The sequence below is a fragment of the Tupaia chinensis genome, unplaced genomic scaffold (genome assembly GCF_000334495.1).
Source record: "Tupaia chinensis unplaced genomic scaffold, TupChi_1.0 Scaffold143695_1, whole genome shotgun sequence".
In the NCBI taxonomy this organism is placed as follows: Eukaryota; Metazoa; Chordata; class Mammalia; order Scandentia; family Tupaiidae; genus Tupaia; species Tupaia belangeri.
In genome coordinates this window covers 290,663-298,341 of record NW_006203543.1, presented here as the reverse complement: position 1 = coordinate 298,341, position 7,679 = coordinate 290,663, and the positions used below count along the sequence as shown (strand labels likewise).

Genomic DNA, 7,679 nt, shown 5'->3' with positions numbered 1-7,679 from the left:
CAGAGGGTGATGGCCTTGTTGGCATCATTAGTACCAGGCTTGAGATGGCTCCTCTGAAGGTTCTTACCTTATGCCATACTAGGTACTTGGAAATTTTTCATGTATGGTGGGTACCAGGGAAAAGCCATTTTCAGGTGAACTGAAAGGATTGCTCTACATTTCTTATTCTTATCAAGTGAAGCAGGTTTCGGGGGATATTTTGTATTTGTTTTTTGATTGTTTTGTTTTGCTTTGGCCCAGGGTAGGTTAAAACAGAGAAGGTGATTGCAAGTTAAAAAGCAGATCATGCATTGACAGATATACAGATTTAAATATAGCTTTTAGTCTGAATTAATCTGTGTAAGTGTAAACCTTGCAGTTGTTCCACCTTTCTACAGTGCACTTTAAGAAAAGAAAGATGAAACAGCCTCTGGGTTAAGATCTAGCTTTCCATTCTGCTTTATATTCTTATCTACAAGGATTTAGAATGTGTTGTAGTGGCAGGTAATGGTGAAATGTTCTGTCTTGAAACTAAATATTTCTGTTAAAAATAGATACAGAGATTATTGGTAGATAAAGCTCATTAAATTTGGAATCTGGCTTGACTCTATATGAGGATTCTAGGAGTTCTGAGGCTTAATGACAAATTTCAGAAATATTTGGGAATTAAAAAAACTCATCAAATCCAAGAAAACTGTGTGATCTTTAAGGACCCAAAAATTGTGTGTACACACACGTATTATACAAGTCATTATTAACTTAAGAAAGAATGAATGAGCTCTTTGCTGCACCTGCTGTGAGGATGAAGACCACTCTCAGCAACCAGATGGTCGACATTCCCAAGAATGTCGACATCACCCTGAAGGGACGCACGGTCATCATGAAGGGCCCCAAGGAAACCTGTGGAGGGACTTCAACCACATCAATGTCGAGCTCAGCCTCCTTGGGAAGAAGAAGAGGCTGCAGGTTGACAAATGGTGGGGAAACAGAAAGGAGCTGGCTACTGTTCACACTATCTGTAGTCCTGTCCAGAACATGATCAACGGTGTTACACTGGGCTTCCGCTACAAGATGAGGTCTGTGTATGCTCATTTCCCCATCAATGTCATTATTCAGGAGAAAGGGTCTCATTGAAATCCAAAATTTCTTGGGTGAAAAAGACATCCAGAGGGTTCAAATGAGACCAGGTGTTGCTTGTTCAGTATCTCAAGCCCAGAAAGATGAGTTGATCCTTGAAGGCAATGATATTGAACTTGTTTCAAATTCAGCTGCTTTGATACAGCAGGCCATGACTGTTAAAAATAAGGATATAAAGAAATTCTTGGGTGGTATCTATATGTCTGAGAAGGGTACAGTTTCATACTAAGTTGTCTGCTCTGCGTACACTAGTTTGGGTTTCCTCAAAGAAAAAAAAAAATATATGATTGGCTTTGACAGAATCATGTATTTTATAGGAAGAAAATCAAATCATCAGAGAATATTGGCATTTAAATGACCCTTGGTATTATCTTACTCCAATTTCTTTCTATTGTACAGGCAAAAGTACAGTGGGCATCTTAGTTATGTCTGTCCAGCATGACTCTCTTCCCCAGTCAATCTTAAAAAATGAATCCGTTTACAATGAAAAGTGCCAGAGGGTGATGGCCTTGTTGGCATCATTAGTACCAGGCTTGAGATGGCTCCTCTGAAGGTTCTTACCTTATGCCATACTAGGTACTTGGAAATTTTTCATGTATGGTGGGTACCAGGGAAAAGCCATTTTCAGGTGAACTGAAAGGATTGCTCTACATTTCTTATTCTTATCAAGTGAAGCAGGTTTCGGGGGATATTTTGTATTTGTTTTTTGATTGTTTTGTTTTGCTTTGGCCCAGGGTAGGTTAAAACAGAGAAGGTGATTGCAAGTTAAAAAGCAGATCATGCATTGACAGATATACAGATTTAAATATAGCTTTTAGTCTGAATTAATCTGTGTAAGTGTAAACCTTGCAGTTGTTCCACCTTTCTACAGTGCACTTTAAGAAAAGAAAGATGAAACAGCCTCTGGGTTAAGATCTAGCTTTCCATTCTGCTTTATATTCTTATCTACAAGGATTTAGAATGTGTTGTAGTGGCAGGTAATGGTGAAATGTTCTGTCTTGAAACTAAATATTTCTGTTAAAAATAGATACAGAGATTATTGGTAGATAAAGCTCATTAAATTTGGAATCTGGCTTGACTCTATATGAGGATTCTAGGAGTTCTGAGGCTTAATGACAAATTTCAGAAATATTTGGGAATTAAAAAAACTCATCAAATCCAAGAAAACTGTGTGATCTTTAAGGACCCAAAAATTGTGTGTACACACACGTATTATACAAGTCATTATTAACTTAAGAAAGAATGAATGAGCTCTTTGCTGCACCTGCTGTGAGGATGAAGACCACTCTCAGCAACCAGATGGTCGACATTCCCAAGAATGTCGACATCACCCTGAAGGGACGCACGGTCATCATGAAGGGCCCCAAGGAAACCTGTGGAGGGACTTCAACCACATCAATGTCGAGCTCAGCCTCCTTGGGAAGAAGAAGAGGCTGCAGGTTGACAAATGGTGGGGAAACAGAAAGGAGCTGGCTACTGTTCACACTATCTGTAGTCCTGTCCAGAACATGATCAACGGTGTTACACTGGGCTTCCGCTACAAGATGAGGTCTGTGTATGCTCATTTCCCCATCAATGTCATTATTCAGGAGAAAGGGTCTCATTGAAATCCAAAATTTCTTGGGTGAAAAAGACATCCAGAGGGTTCAAATGAGACCAGGTGTTGCTTGTTCAGTATCTCAAGCCCAGAAAAATGATTTGATCCTTGAAGGAAATGATGTTGAACTTGTTTCAAATTCAGCTGCTTCAATACAGCAAGCTACAACAGTTAAAAATAAGGATGTAAGAAAATTCTTGGATGGTATGTATGTCTCTGAGAAGGGTACAATTCAGCAGACTGATGAGTAAGATCTAAGAGTTTTCTAGCTACAGTAACAAGCCAGATAAATTCTAAGGCCTTCGTATGACATTTTAAAGATGATAATAAAAGACAACAATTGATTTGAAACTTTCTTAAACTGATTATCCTTTTCCAACTACTTGGCAAGTAAGGAACTAAGGAGTAAAGAATTACTCCTAGTAATAGGAATATGCTAAGAACAATATAGAATTCCTGACCAGGAATTTTTTTGTCTAGTTGTTTTACTTTGCAGGAACAAGTGGCTTAAATCTGGTTTTTGTAGGAATAGCAAGGATATGCCAGGCAAGAGAAATACAATACCAGGGAATATGGCTGTCATGGATATAGAGGTTGAGAAAGATCCTGAGGCTAATTTTACCACGGCATCAATTTTTATTTGGTACAGATGCATCCTAGTCACTTGTAAAGAGATACCTGAGAAGTGGAACAAAGTGACAAAGTCTTACTATGACTACAAGATGTAGTTTGTGTCATATGAAGAATAATTTTGCCATCTGCAGTCTCAGTAATCTGCCCTACTTCAACCATGCACCCTAGTCCTTGTTTATTCTTAAAACATCTTAATTCTTCCATAATCTCTTAACTCCTTGTGTCACATTTTAAGTGTGATGTGATTTTACCATGCTGGAATATAACGTAACATGGTTCTTATCCTGAAGAATCCTGCCTCTCTGTACCTGTGAGAGGAGTCCAATGTCCTTGCAGTCGGTCCTAGGTTCATAGTTATAAATGGGCTCCAACACAGAGAGAAGCAGTGGTCCTTAACTGGGAGAATCATGGACATGTAGAAAAACCTAGACTTGATATCTGACTTCTCCATTATCTCTACTCTTGAAAAAATCATTAATTTCCCTGAGTTATGATTTATAATCTGTAATATGATATGATTGAATGTTTGTGTCTCCCCCAATATTCATATGATGAAGGCTTAATCCTTAATGTGCCAGTAATTAGTAATTAGAGGTGGAGCTTGTAGGAGGTAGATAAGATTAGATGAAGTTATGAGAGTGGGCCCCTCATGATGAAACCAGTTCCCTTTATGAGAAGAGGAGGAGAGACCAGAGCTGTCCATCATTCTCTATCATGCGATGACACAACAAGAAGGCACTCAAATGTAAATAGGAAAGCAGACTGTTACCAGAACCAAATTGACTTCCACCTTGACCTTAGACTTCTGGTCCTGCAGAACTGTGAGGAATAAATGTCTGCTGTTTATGCCACTTGGTCTATGGTATTTGTTATGGGACTCAAGACTGACTAAGCAACATAGGGATAAAAATGCCAACCTATTTTACAGAATTGTTAGATCACAAATATGACACTGTATTAAAAATTAATAAATTATAATCACTAAATAAATTTCAAATACTTTATCAGGACCTAAAGAGACAAAAACGTGAGTCTGGCACAGACAGAACTTTTTCTTAGAAAGTTTATAGTTTCCAAGGCGAGGTTGGACTCTATTTATAAACAACTGTGATACAAAATATGTGGGGCCTTAAAAATGTTCATAGGAAACGAGTATTATGGAAAAGCTATGTTCGAATTTGAAACATTTTTAAACTGAAATAAAGTCATACTTTAATTCCATTTTACACAAACTTTTTTAAGTCCCCTTGTATAAACAACCATGTTGTTTAAAGTCCCCTTATATAAACAACCACGTGCCAGATGCTATTCTAGATTTTGGGGGTGGTAGGGGTGCATAGCAATAAACAAATTCTCTGTTCCTATACAGCTTATGTCTGAGTCAGGGAAGCAGTCAATAAACAAAATATTAAATAATATATCTGGTAGCTGAAAATGCTTTGATGAAAAATAAAATAAAACAATGGATACAGAGTGATGAGGGGGCCTTGGCTATACTGCACAGTGTGATGAGGAAAGGGTTAGTTTAGGTATGTCTAATAAGGGACTTTTCAGCAGACACTTCATGAGGTGAGCAAATAAGCCAAGAGGTTTGGGGGAGAATAATCTACTAGGTAGAGGAAACAGCAAGTGGAGGCAGGATTTAGATTTTTCTAAGTGCTCTGGAAATTCAGAGTTGGGATTATTTTAAGCTAAGAGGTGATTATAAGACCCTTAAGGCCAGACCAGGAAGAACAGAGGACCTGTTCAAGAAGGGGCTTGTACAAAGACACCGCATATTTACATAACATTTTATACTTCTTACCTGCCTTTTGCTTGGATCATTTCTCATTCATTGCTACGCATAGATACATATTTATAATTCTTATCCTACCCTCAAAGAAAAGCCATAAGCTATCACATCTGATTTCCTATAAATATAATGAATAGGCATTGTTATGAGACATTCTTTCCCATTTCAGATTAGCAATATTATTATCATTTTCAGACACAGAGTAGATTTTAATTAAGAACCTGTGCTTCAAAATCAAGCTGACATTGGTAGTTCATATCACAGTTCAACTGCTTACTGAATTTCTCAGTTTGGGAACATTGATTAGGCTTTTAGAAATTTCATTTATCAATATTTACCTCTTGCCTCTCATTGACATGGTATTGAAAAATTGCTCCTTGATGCTATCCTTTTTTACCATCTTTTATTCAAATTATTTATAAAAATCAAACTAGAAAGCAAGATGCTTAAAATCTGAAATATGCAAAATTCATCCAAAGTGAATGGAATATGAAGCTATGAGAAGTAACAAGAATAAATATTTACAAGTGCACTGCTTAAAAAGGGCTTTCACAGGTATTTATTCTTTGATAAGCCCATAACCTGAATATTATTAACCTTTACCGATCAAAAAGATGACTCAGGTTGAGTTTTTGGCTAAAATCATGCAGCTTGTCCATGGCAAGGCCTGAACTCATATCTAGGTCTTCTGAATCCAGTTCTCTGGGGGTAGTTATTGGTACAGCTAGTGCTGGAAAATCTTTGCAAGACTGGAAAATCTTCCAAGTGATTAACCAAGTTCGTTGCATTATGGGCCTCCCTTTACTTGTGAATGTTGCTTTCACAGAGGTCTATTGAGAAAGTTCCCTAGGGCTCTTCCCAAAGCTTCAAAGATTCCCAGTTATGTGATAATGATGCATATGAGGTTTCCTTCTGAATTGATTTGAGAGAGCCTAGAATTTAAAGAGCCTCTAGGAGAGCATGGTTTCTGCTGTTTGGGCCCATAGGATCATTAACCTGGTTGCTCATGCTGTTTGGGCCCATAGCATCATTCACTGGGACAAGGACAGAGATCAGGTCTTCATCTTTGCTTCCCACGGCGCTGCCCAGAGCTTGGTGCATAGAAAGCAACCAGGTGAAGGTTTGAGCACCAGGTTGACAGGCCCTATGAGAACTGACCTGTGTTAATTAACATCGTCAATTAAGCTCTATTTTTTGCTGTAAGCCAGACCTTGGTAGTCATGGGAAAATATATCACACAGCTACTTTCCATGTTTCCATTCTGAATCCAAGCCACTGACCTGGACAGTGAGATGACAGAGCCCACAGCCTCTTACCTCTAAATGATTCTCCTCTATCCTTTCAGCTTATTTTGCAATAACCCAAGACTGAGTCAGAGTCTAGGCTTTTTTTTTTTTTTTTTGCCTCAATAGAAGTCATTGTAGAATGAGGATGCTAAATTGCCTTCTACTTTGAGTCTCTTGAATATCAGTGTTAACTTAAACCTTCCCTGTGGAGAAGGCAGTGTGGATCTTTGGAGCAGTGATGTGGCACCAGTGCCAGCTTGGAAATGAACTTCACTAGGTTTCTGTCTCTGCACAAGGGTAGAATTTATTGATCGTTTACCACACTGATTGCCTTGCATTATACATGTTACTCTACCTAATCCTCTGTGAAAGATTCCTGTTATTACTTCCATTCTGCAGATGAGGAAGTTGGGGCAGAGAAAGGAGGTGACTTGTCCAAAGTCACATAGAGAAAATGACAGATATGAAATGAAACAAGCAGTCAGAATTCACAGCGGCACTCTTAACTATATGACCTTGGGCAAGGTCACATAAATGGCCTACTTAGCACCTCCATTTCTTTGTTTGTAAAATGAATGGAGAAACAGTTACTCCATGGACTGTTAGAAAATGTAATGAAGATAATTCATGGAATGCACCTGACACTTGGATACTTAAAGATACAAGAAATCGTCACAAAGTTTGTAGAAAGTGCAGTTATGAAAACAGTGCACAGATTTCAAAAAATGTTTGCAGAAACATAAACTCATACTTGAATTCCATTTTTCTACAAACTTTTTGAGGTTCCTTTATAACTCACTGCTCCCCCTTCCCTCACATAACCTGGGATTGATGAGCGTCATCTCTTGAGCAATCCTTTAGAAATATAAAGCTGAAATTCATCCAAACCATATCAGAGCCAATGACAATAAAGTTGATTTGTTCAGACTTATTATTTTGTTTCAATAAAAGACCTGTCTCCAGTTTCTCAGCAGCCCCACAGAGCCAACCCAAACTGAAAATGCATACAGTGATTGCAAACTCATTGTTGAAGCATGACAGATACTTCAAGAACCAGGAAATTCCTTCTCGAAATGACTTGCTTCTTAGCCAACGCAGACATTGGTTAAACAATACAGCAGTGCAGCTGTGGCCTCCAGGCGCACAGTGGGACCTCACTCTCCTGGAGGGAATGGAACAGAGGGCTGTGTGTGCCAGCTGGCCCTGACGCTCCATGGACAAGATATGCGTGGCCTGGCCTTCCCAGTTGAGAGCA

General features: G+C 38.6%; 2 pseudogenes; both read left to right on the top strand.

Moving 5' to 3' along the window:
* The first annotated feature begins 781 nt into the window (after positions 1–781).
* LOC106733411 (60S ribosomal protein L9 pseudogene) lies at positions 782–1,345 on the top strand (annotated as a pseudogene).
* A 1,046-nt stretch (positions 1,346–2,391) lies between these two features.
* On the top strand, positions 2,392–2,964 carry LOC106733412 (60S ribosomal protein L9 pseudogene; annotated as a pseudogene).
* The last annotated feature ends 4,715 nt before the right edge of the window (positions 2,965–7,679 follow it).